This window comes from Salvelinus sp. IW2-2015, linkage group LG23, assembly GCF_002910315.2.
Source record: "Salvelinus sp. IW2-2015 linkage group LG23, ASM291031v2, whole genome shotgun sequence".
NCBI lineage: Eukaryota > Metazoa > Chordata > Actinopteri > Salmoniformes > Salmonidae > Salvelinus > Salvelinus sp. IW2-2015.
In genome coordinates, this window is record NC_036863.1 from 26570234 (window position 1) to 26582938 (window position 12705).

Sequence of the window (12705 nt, forward strand, 5' to 3'; positions counted from 1 at the left end):
GAGCGCACCCCCCATGCCATGGCCTTTTTATAAGGTCTGAGATCTACGTAAGAACCTCCATTCCAATTCTCATTGGTTACTGAACATCCAGGGGAAGGCGGTGCAGTTCATGTCGACCCATAGGATACATACAGAGCTTTAAAAAAACAAAAAAAAAAGATCTTTTAATAAATAAAAATAAATAACTGATGCTGAGAACAGAGCCTCGTTTTCAGACCTTCGCAGTTCCTGTCATGAATTTCGCTGCAGAAAGAGTTCTGTTTCACCCACAGACATAATTCAAACGGTTTTAGAAACTAGAGAMTGTTTTCTATCCAATAGTAATAATAATATGCATATTGTACGAGCAAGAATTGAGTACGAGGCAGTTTAATTTGGGAACGATTTTTTACAAAGTGAAAACAGCGCCCCCATATTGACAAAAGGATAACTTAGAGATGTCTTCAAGAAAGAGCAACTTGCTCATATACATACGTTGCATATTTGAGGACTTTCCAGAGGTCCTGCAACACATCAACCTCCTGAGTTTTCTGGCTTTTCATGACACTGTAAGCATAGAAAGAGAAGAAAATAAATAAACAATTGGCATTATGTGGGCATGCAGGATACGACAGAACCGTAACGCATAGTAAATAAAAGCACCAAAAATGTCTCATTGGCTATGTCAAATGTCTCATCTGCTCACATTTACTTACCAAATAGAATGGAGCACAAACGAGTGGTAGCAAAGGCATGTTTGCTCCTCTGTGTCTTCATATTGAAGTGGGACATTCATTCATCGGTAGTCTGAAACATTTTAAGAAAGAGGATATCAAAAAGTAGACAGTAGTTGAATAGATATATATATTTTTTTTAATCTTTAAATGGTAAAGCTTTGCTTAATCCTAATACATGTTGTAATATTCAAACAACGTTTTATAAACCACCGCTCCATAATCCTGAGGACATTGTCCTGGACAGAGGTTCCCCCAATTGAAGACAGCTCTGCAGTCTTAAAAAAATAAATGTAAATACAAAAATTAAAGTATGTGTAAAGACAATAAAATATTATCTTTTTCAAAAGTTATGTGTGTATATCATATGATTCCTGCAACAAACATTGTTAGAAATGGGTGTAATTGGAAAATCTCTTCCTCTTCTCTGCAACTGAGCATGTGTGAGTTTGAGATAGCGACAGGGAGAATGGCCAAGAGAGAGATTGGGCTCTCGAGTGGCACAGTTGTCTAAGGCAATGTATCGCAGTGTAAGATGTGTCACTATAGTACCTGGTTCAAATCCAGGCTGTATCACATCTGGCTGTGATTGGGAGTCCCATTGGGCCAGCTTTTTCCGGGTTTGGCCGGAGTACACCGTCACTGTAAATAAGAACTTGTTCTTAACTGACTTGCCTAGATAAATAAAGGTTAAATGTATATATTTTTAAATCAACAATTGAAATGGACAGTTGAGAGGTGTAACGTTAGAATGAGTGTTGAGGGGGAGCAGGGATAGGCAAAATGTATGATTGTCAAACACAAAATACACAAAGATACAAGGATCCCTGATGAATCAAGGAAAACTTCACGTCTATATTGGGGGTGTAAGGGACATTTTTATGTTTGTGCTATTCTTATAACTAATAATATTCTTATAACTAATTTCTGTGTTCTATTCATGTGCTGTTCTATAAACCAACTTCTGTGTTCATGCAAGTGGTTGTACAAATCACACCTATCAGTAGCTGCAATTTTGCAGTACGCCCAAACGTTTTCTTGAGAACGAATGACCGTGTTTTAAGAACAAACGAAAGATATCTCAGTTTCAAGGTCTCAGCTTAGAGAGAAGAGGCCTCGTGAGGTGTTGGTCTGTCACATGTAATGAAACTGTATTGGTCGGTCACATGAATGAAACAAAATGGTAATGATTTAATAATTATGCTAAACCATGCAAATATAACTTGTTTGTGTATAGCCGTATATAAGACAACTGTTGGGACTGCTACGGCAGAGTTTTCTGACAGACACGTGTACTATGGTGCATTGAGTTGGTTGGAACCTCTCCAGCAGGCTGACAATAAACAATGATTCATTTAAGATTGACTTTGAGTGTCTCTGTGTAAGAATTTCCATGACAGGGGGTACAACTTTCAAGAATTAGGCTAGCTAGCAATCTCTCTCTCTCTCTCGCTCACACACACACGCTCACACTCTTTTCTATAAGTTATTGTGATCATCATTACCTCCTCACTTAGCTACTGAATTAAAGTAACTGTACGCATTATATTAATTGCTTAAAAGCTTTCAGAGAAAATATGATTGTCAAATTTTCAGAGTCAAATTCAGGTGCAATAATTTGGATAAAATAGGGATTGGAAAATCCTGGTGGATGGTAGTAGGATATTTCAGTGTGTGATCATAACTGAAGGGGCCTATACTTCAGTCAGAGCAGCAGAAAATGTCATCTTTGGTCTGTGAAGACAGGAGAGAGAGTACACTGAGAGACATTTCCCAGAATTGCTGTAAATAACAAACATCATCCTCATTTGCTGAAGCTCGAATATTCCTTCAACGTTTTATTAAAACATACTGTATTGTCAGTGCTTGACTTTCTACTGCTTTTGTTCCTTCACTTCTTATGGAATATAAGCTAAAATGTATTGCAGTTCCTGCACCTAAATATAAACAGTATATTCACACCAATTGACTTATTCCACATTTGTGTTACAGCCTGAAATTGATTACAATGAGATTTTGTAATGACCAAGTGGAATTATGTATTTAGAAAATGTTACAAATTAATCATGAAAAGCTGAAATGACTTGAGTCAATAAGTATTCAACCCCTTTGTTATGGCAAGCCTAAATAAGTTCAGGAGTGAACATTTGATTAAGAAGTCACATAATAAGTTGCATGGACTCACTCTGAGTGCAATAATAGTGTTTAACATTATTTTCGAATGACTACCTCATCTATGTACCCCAAACATACAATTATCAAACACAGATCCAACCACAAAGACCAGGGAGGTTTTCAAATCCTCGCAAAGAAGGGCCCCTATTGGTAGATGGGTAAAAAATACTAGATGGRTACAAAATAAGCAGACATTGAATATCCCTTTGAGCATGGTGAAGTTATTACACTTTGGATGGTGCATCTGTAACGGCTTTCGTCCTCGTCTGAATAGGAGTAGCAAGGATCGGACCAATGTGCAGCGTGYTAAGTGTCCATAATAGATTTTTAATAAATCAAAATGAACACAGAACAAAAATAACAAAACACGAACAAACAACCGAAACAGTCCCGTATGGTGCAAACACTGAAACAGGAAACAACCACCCACAAAACACAATAGAAAACAGGCTACCTAAATATGGCTCCCAACCAGAGCCAACGACTGACACCTGCCTCTGATTGAGAACCATACTAGGCCAAACACATAGAAATATAACAACAGAACAAAGCATAGAAAAACAACATAGAATGCCCACCCCAACTCACGCCCTGACCAACTAAAATAAAGACATAAAAAAGGAACTAAGGTCAGAACGTGACAGCATCAATACACCCAGTCACTACAGAGATACAGGAGTCCTTTTTAACTTAGTTGACAAGGAAGAAGGAAACCGCTCAGGGATTTCACCATGAGGCCAATGGTGACTTTAACCTTCCTATTATGTTGCGGCTCAATTTGACACATTTTCACACATTTTCACTTTTGAGTTGTCTAAAATATTAGTTAACCTTTCTTTTTCTCCATGAAACTAAATTACTTTTCCTAATTTACGGTCATGAATCTAACTTCAAAATGTGGACACGGATGTGTTTTGGAATGTCTGTGTAGATTTTGTATACAAACATGATGTTGTAGGTCATTTTGACCCAGAGGTTTCATGCGTATAGATATTTGCACAGGTCCAAAATAAACAAGTGTCTTTGATGTATTTTGTTTTGATTGGTTCTGGTTGCACTTTCATAATTATGTTTGGGTGAAAAGGAGCTTTCCCAAGCTTCTACTTCACAGTGCAAGAGCAGCAGATCTCTGATACAGATACTCAAATGAGCTCCAAACAGAAAATGCTTGTTTGTGAGAAAGGAAATATGTTTAATAAATAGTTCTTAAATGTAGAGTTTTTGAAACCAAATGTTCTTGTATTTCCTCTGTCTGAAAGGTCTGATAAGACAAAATAAAGTTTTGCCTGTTTTTACTTGATTCTTTGACTGTCTTGAGTATTACATCTGCTCCTGCCACGCCCTTACTGCTCATCCTGTGTCTCCTTGACCTGCCGCCACTCTCCCAGTGCCCTCTCCCTCTCCCTCTCCCTCTCCCTCTCCCTCTCCCTCTTCCCTCTCCCTCGCCCTCTCCCTCGTCCCTCTCCCTCTGTGTGTGTGAAGGTGTGGGCGGAAGACAGATGTGCTGGAGGCCAGAGCAGATCCCCACCAGCTGCAACCTGTGTCCATAATCAAAGACCGCTACAAATACTCATCCTGCCCACTTCCACACTGCCAGATCGTAATCTTGCCTCAGTCAGTCATGTTCTAGCCGTTTTTACTATTTAATCCTGTTATTCTGTTGTGCCTGTTTCTTGCCTGACACCGGTGTTTCCTCTCCGCTACCAGTTCTGCCCGCTCTGACTCTGGTCCCTGTCTCCATCCCACGTCTCCTCATCCTGCCTACTCTGCCCTGGATTCCCATCTTACAGCTCCCTTGTATTCCCCTCCGGGCCTGCTTACCCTTCCCAACCCCTCTCGCTCCAGCCTCACCTCTGCACCTGGTTTCCGCAAAACCCACCCGAGCTTCCCCTGCGCCTGCACTCCATCTTCCCCCTGTTTTCAATAAAATACCTTGGTGATAAGGAATTGATTTCCTATATGTTCGTTAAACCAATTTAATTATAATAAAGCAAACACTCTGTCCATTTCTAGAATGTTGTAAGATCCTTTATTTGCATAAAATAGACAAAGACCAGCACCAAATTAATCAATAGCGTTTATTCTCGAGAGATCTCTACTCAAAAAGCCATGTTCATTAGTTAGTATATCACACACAGCGTCATAGCTTTCTAAAATGTCCCTCCTCTTCTCCGACAAGGACAAAACGCGACCAAAAGTCCATTCCAACTACACTTAACGCACCATACCTTAAACACAATATCTGGATTATCTCCCTGAATCTCACCACAGTTATTACCACTTACCTGACAGTTCAGTCCCCCCCCCCCCCACCCCCCAGATGTGGAAAACCTAGAGGGGCTTCTGTCGTCCCTTATCTCTACAAGATTGTGGCTAGCTGGTCGGTTCAAACATAGGTTAACTTCTATGGCTTGCAGGGGCAGTATTGAGTAGCTTGGATGAAAGGTGCACAGAGTGCTAGAGATAAACAGCCTGTCTCTCAGTCATAGTTGCTAATATATGACATATTATAGTATATTTGATAGAAAACACTCGGAAGTTTCTAAAAACTGTTTGAAATTAGTCTGCTGAGTATAACAGAACTTCATATGGCAGGCAAAAACCTTGAGAAGTTCCACTTTCCTGCTTTGATTTTTTGCTGAGCTGGTTGATTTTCAAACAAGCTCCCATTGAAATTACAGCGAGTATATGCATGAGTTTTCACTTCCTACGGTTTCCACTAGATGTCAACAGTCAATATGAACTTTTGTCTGCATGACTCTAATGTGAGGGGGCCGAAGGAGACAGGAATGATTCACCACTTGCCATGAGGGTGACCACGCATGGCAACACTCGTTGCGTTCACGTGAAGGCAGCTCCATTTCATCGCTTCAATTGAAGTCCAATGTAATTCTCCGGTTGGAACGTTATTTCAAGATGTATGTTAACAAAATTCTTAACGGATTGATCAAACATCGTTTGAACTGTTTCTACTGACTGTTACGGAGAACTTTGGACCATTTTGTCACGTTATAGTGACCGCTTTGTGTGACTTGGAATTGTTTACCAAACATGCCTAACCAAAGTAGCTAATTGGACATAAATAACGGACATTATCGAGACAAATCAAGCATTTTTGGGACCTGGAGATTCCTAGGACTGCACTTCTTGATGAAGTCATCCAAAGGTTAAGGAAACAATTTTTTATCATGTATTTTCTGGTTTCTTATGACCTCCAACATGGCGGCTAATTTGACTCTTGTTCTGAGCTCCGTCTCAGATTATTGCATGGTTTGCTTTTTCCGTAAAGTTTTTTTGAAATCTGACACAGCGTTTGCATTAAGGAGAGGTATATCTATAATTCCATGTGTATAACTTGTATTATCATCTACATTTATGATGAGTATTTCTGTTGAAACGATGTGGCTATGCAAAATCACTTAATGTTTTTGAAACTAGTGAATGTAACGCGCCAATGTAAACTCAGATTTTCTGATATAAATATGAACTTTATCAAACAAAACATGCATGTATTGTGTAACATGAAGTCCTATGAGTGTCATCTGATGAAGATCATCAAAGGTTAGTGATTAATTTTATCTCTATTTCTGCTTTTTTTGACTGCTATATTTCGCTGGAAAATCAGTCACGTTCTACCGAGATAATTCCCAGAAACTTGCCCTAAATTTAAGGTCCAAGCGTTTCTCCAACGATGATTCTCCTTCCTCACTTTACCTTTTTTTTTCTTTTCTCGGTCACAATGTTTACAGGGCGCCTTACACTCCCGGGCGACATATCCTGTCTCATCGCAATTTAAACCTTTTCTATCCTTCTTGGTTAGACACTCTCGGTTATTATGTCCTGTTTTGATACAATATTCACACGGTGCCTCACAATCCCTGGCTAAGTGCCCGCTCTGGCTACAATTATAACATTTGTCATTATTTCTATCTGTCCCCTTTCCTCCCTTGCGGGAAGGTTTCTGTTTACAATCGCGGTGATTATGGCCCTTTTTATCACAATGTTTACAAGGTGTCTTACATTCTCTGGCGAAATGTCCAGTTTTATTACAATTGAAACATCTCAGCTCATTATTTCTCCCTCCCTCTTGTTCTACTAGAGAAGGATTGTCAGGTTTTGGCCAAGACTGTTCGGGTTTTGGTCACCAGATGTCCCCATTGCACCTTTTTTGTACCTTTTTGTTTTTCTTGCTCTAATTATTGTTTGCACCTGTAGGTCATTCCCTTGTTAGTATTTAAACCCTGTGTGTTTCTTAGTTCCTTGCTCAGTGTTTGTAAGTTAGCACCCAGCCCCAGCCCAAGCCTTGTTTTATACAGATATTTCTCTTGTTGGATTTTCCAGAGGTTCTCTGGTTTAGTTCTTGTGTATTATTTGAGTAGTCTTTTGAGGTTTGTTTTTCCCTGCTGTTTTTACCACTTTGTGGAGTTTCTTTTGTATTTTGGAGGTTTTCCATTTTTGTGCCTCTTGGCTTTATTTTTGGACATTGTGGATTTAGTTTCTTTGCCTGAAGATTTTGTTCTTTAATTAAACCACCATCTCTAGTACTGCTGTGTCTGCCTCATCTTCTGGGTTCTGACGATTATTAGTGACTGTTTCTCGCACCGGGTCCTGACAAGGATATAGTTTTTTACTCCCACCCCCGCCCAATTGGCTAACTTTTTCGGCTGCGGGAGCGGAGGGCAGCGTTTCTTGGCTCTCTGTTTCTCTCTGTTCCATGAAGCACTCATCTCCCGTTAATTCCGGGACCTCCTTTGAGAATATTCTGCCCATTGTTAGTAAAACTTTATCTCTAGGTGTCTCACAATTAATGTGTATGTCACTACTCCCTATGTGCGTGTGTCTATATTATGATCAATATATCTATCGCACACGCAAATTATTATCTTCTTATTCTATGTGTGTGCTTTTTAAAACTCTGATCTCTTCACACACTCTATGGTGTGTGTCTATATTAGGTCTCTATGATCTATGTGTGTGCTTCCTACTGTTATCCAATTACAATAGTTATGTTCTATGGTATTTTTTACACACTCTATGTGTATGTAATGTTTAATGTGTGTTTCTCCTTTCTGGAAACCTTATCTATAGAGGTGCATTTATTGGACATTAAATCTTACCTGTACAACTATTAGATATTTCCCCGGGGTCGTAAAGTCCCAGTTAACAACCTATTTTCTGTTGTGTCAAAGGACTTTTAAAGTTAATATCTCGTATCTTACTCCGCTACTTTAGGCCTCCCTCTCCTCCTTTTTGGATATTAATTTATTTTAGTATTGAATAGGTTAAGTTATTTTGTTCGCCTAGAATTACCTTCCTTTCTCACCAAGCCTAGTTTATATCCTCACCTGTTTTAATATATCTATCGCTACTTTTCATACTCCCGGACTACTTCCCATATACAGATAGACTATTTAGGTCTTAGGACTTTATTTAGGTATGTCTTTTGAATTTATGGCTGTCCTATTTGTACAAAACGACCGTCCTATCTAACAACACCGATTATATCCCTTCCTTCCGTTATTTTTATTTGTGGTAGTGCACATTACCTCAGGTCTTTTCGGACCTGCCTTCCTTCCTTTCGAATTTGGTTAAACTACAAAGTAGAAACCTAGTGTATTTGTTTAGAATAACCAAGCACCTATTATTGATTAATTCAAAAAATTTCTAGAACATCCAATCAAAGATATCTTAAATCATTCCCCCCAAATTCGAGAATAAAGACTACTGACCTTTTTTTGTTGTTTTTTTCAGACTGGGAAAAGCAATGTATTTTGGATCTCGTCACCACCTCTGTCGTGTACGAGTTTGCCCCTGGCCTGAAATTAACCCTCAACTCAGAGGTCAGGTCTTTGTCTTACGGATCTTAGATCCGCCCGTGCACGGCTTTCAGCAGTTTCCTGGGACGACAGAGGTAGATTTTGACCTCCGACTCGAAGGACCAATTGATAAAGGAATTTTATTTCCTATATGTTCGTTAACCAATTTAATTATAACAAAGCAAACACTCTGTCCGTTTCTAAGAATTTGTAAGATCCTTATTTGCATAAAATAGACAAAGACCAGCCACCAAATTAATCAATAGCGTTTATNTTTCTAAGAATTTGTAAGATCCTTATTTGCATAAAATAGACAAAGACCAGCCACCAAATTAATCAATAGCGTTTATTCTCGAGAGATCTCTACTCAAAAAGCCATGTTCATTAGGTTATATATCACACACAGCGTCATAGCTTTCTAAATGTCCCTCCTCTTCTCCGACAAGGACAACGCTGACCAAAGTCCATTCCAACACACTAACGCACATACCTTAAACACAATATCTGGATTATCTCCTGAAGTCTCACCACAGTTTATTACCACTTAGCTGACAGTTCCAGTGGAAAACCTAGAGGGGCTTTTGCTGTCTTCCCTTATCTCTACAGAGTTATAGTTTGGTCGGTTCAAACATAGGTTAATGATCTACTTTGTTTTCTTTAGGCACACACATACATTCCTTTCTTCCACAATGGTTATCATTTTTAATTACCCCTTGTCCATGCTACAAAACCTCTAATCCTAATGGTTAAGTTTCTGAGTAGAATTATTTAATAATTTATCTTAAACCTTGATAAAATATCTTAACACTTGGTTACTTCATCCCAGTCTCCTCGTCTGAGTCTGCTCTTGGGATTCCCTGTTCCACTCCGCAAAACATTGAGTGTGTTTAAACTATGTGGGTCAATCTGACCCATACCACAATGGACGTAAAAAAAATTCAGCAAAGCACAAGGGTTAAAACAGCTACAGATTTTAATGGCTGTGATAGGAGAAAACTAAGGATGGATCAACAACATTGTAGTTACTCCACAATATTAACCTACATTACAGTGTGGAAAGAAAAAAGCCTGTACAGAATAAAAAATATTCCAAAACATGCATCCTGTTTGCAATTGGCACCAATGTAACACTGCAAAAAAATGTGGCAAAGAAATTAACTTTATTTCCTGAATACAAAGCGTTATGTTTGGGGCAAATCCAACACAACACATCACTGACAATCACTTTTTATATTTTCAAGCATGGTGGTGGCTGCATCATGTTATGAGTATGCTTGTCGGCAAGAACTAGGGAGTTTTTTGGGGGGATACAAAATAAACACATTAGAGCAAAGCACAGGCAAAATCATAGAGAAAAACCTGATTGTCTGCTCTCCAACAGACAATGGCTGACAATTTCACCTTTGCAGGACAATAACCTAAAACACAAGGCCAAATATACACTGGAGTTGTTTACCCTATACGACATTGAATGTTCCTGTGTGGCCTAGTTACAGTTTTGACTTAAATTGGCTTGAAAATCTATGGCAAGACTTGAAAATGGCTGTCCAGCCATTGCAACAATCAACTTGAAGGAGCGTGAATACTTTTTTTGAGAATAATGTGCAAATATTGTACAATGCAACTGTGGAAAGCTCTTAGAGACTTACCCAGAAAGACTCACAGCTGTAATTGCTGCCAAAGGTGAATCAGGGGTGTGAATACTTATGTAAATGAGATATTTCTGAATTTCATTTTCAATAGCATGTTTTCACTTTGTCATAATGGGGTATTGTGTGTAGATAGGTGAGAATATTTTTTAATCCATTTTGAATTCAGGCTGTAACACAACAAAATGTGGAATAAGTAAAGGGGTATGAATACTTTCTGAAGGCACTGCATTTTAAATTATAAACCAGGTAGTTTTGCTCCTGAATTCTGATTGGCTGAAAGCTGTGGCATATCAGACAATATACCACTGGTATGACGCAAAATTACTTTTTTACTTTTCTGATTATGTTGGTAACCAGTTTATCATTGTAATAAGGCACCTTGGGGGTTCATGGCCAATATACCATGGCTAAGGGCTGTATCCAGGCACTCCTTGTGGCATTTTGCCTAAGAACAACAGGAGTTCAAACGTTCCTACATTTGAACATAAAAATTGCTTTTATCAAACAAAACTATGCTACATTTTATCTCTGGGACCCCCAGGATGACAAATCAGAGTAAGATTACTGAATGTAAGCACATTATTTACCTTCAGAGGTGAATGTATCAAAAAGTTTGCCGTGATAAAAGTTATTTGTTGTTGTGCACTCTCCTCAAACAATAGCATGGTATTTGTTCACTGTAATAGCTACTGTAAATTGGAGTTAGATTAACAAGAATTTAAGCTTTCTGCCCATATAAGATATGTCTATGTCTTATATGTTCTTGTTACTTACAACGTCATGCTAATCACATTAGTGCACGTTAGCTCAGCCGTCCTGGTGGAGAGACACCGATCCCGTAGAGGTTAAATACACCTTAATTCTTTATTTTTATCTCCACTTCGCTCTCACTGGCACTGTCTACCTTCCAAGACTATAATCATAATAATATTTTTTATAATCTAAGCCCCTCACAAATATTAGATAAAACAAGTTTAGCAATGCTTTACCTGCAGTTTCACTTTTACTCTGTCATTCTGTCCTCCAAGGCTGACAGTTCTGCTTCTTGGGCTTGAATAACAATCAATGTGAAGTGATTTATATAGGCCTAACTCAAGTTTGTGTCATTTTGCCTGTATTCTCTCTCTTCAGCTCATCTACCTGGTTCTCGCTGACATTCAATCTGACAGCTAATGCTGCAATGGAGAGAAACATGGACAAACCTAACCATCTTATTCAAAATATAATAATAGTAATAATTATTATTATTATTATGAATTTGTAGACCACCTTTCCCACCCTCAAAATATGTTAGCCTATCATAAACGTATTACTTAACACATACAGTTGAAGTCGGAAGTTTACATACACCTTAGCCAAATACATTTAAACTCAGTTTTTCACAATTCCTGACATTTAATCCAAGTAAATATTCAGTTAGGATCACCACTTTATTTTAAGAATGTGAAATGTCAGAATAATAGTAGAGAATTATTTATTTAAGTTTTATTTATTTCATCACATTCCCAGTGGGTCAGAGGTTTACATCCACTCAACTAGTATTTGGTAGCATTGCCTTTAAATTGTTTAACTTGGGTCAAACGTTTTGTGTAGCCTTCCACAAGCTCCCCACAATAAGTTGGGAGAATTTTGGCCCATTCCTCCTAACAGAGCTGGTGTAACGAAGTCAGGTTTGTAGGCCTCCTTGCTCGCACATGCTTTTACGTTCTGCCCACACATTTTCTATAGGATTGAGGTCAGGGCTTTGTGATGGCCACTCCAATATCTTGACTTTGTTGTCCTTAAGCCATTTTACCACAACTATGGAAGTATGCTTGGGGTCATTGTCCATTTGGAAGACGCACTTGCGACCAAGCTTTATCTTCCTGAATGATGTTGCTTCAATATATCCACATAATTTTTGTTCCTCATGATGCCATCTATTTTGTGAAGTGCACCAGTCCCTCCTGCAGCAAAGCACCCCCACAGCATGATGCTGCCACCCCCATGCTTCACGGTTGGGATGGTGTTCTTTGGCTTGCAAGCGTCCCCCTATTTCCTCCAAATATAACGATGGCCAAACAGTTCTATTTTTTTRTCTCCATCAGACCAGAGGACAGTTGCAAACCGTAGTCTGTCTATTTTATGACTGTTTTGGAGCAGTGGCTTCTTCCTTGCTGAGCGGCCTTTCAGGTTCTGTCAATATAGGACTCGCTTTACTCGTTTTATTCTTGTACCTGTTTCCTCCAGCATCTTCACAAGGTCCTTTGCTGTTGTTCTGTGATTGATCTGCACTTTTTGCACCAAAGTACATTCATCTCTAGGAGACAGAACATCTTCCTGAGCGATATGACGGCTGCGTGGCCCCAT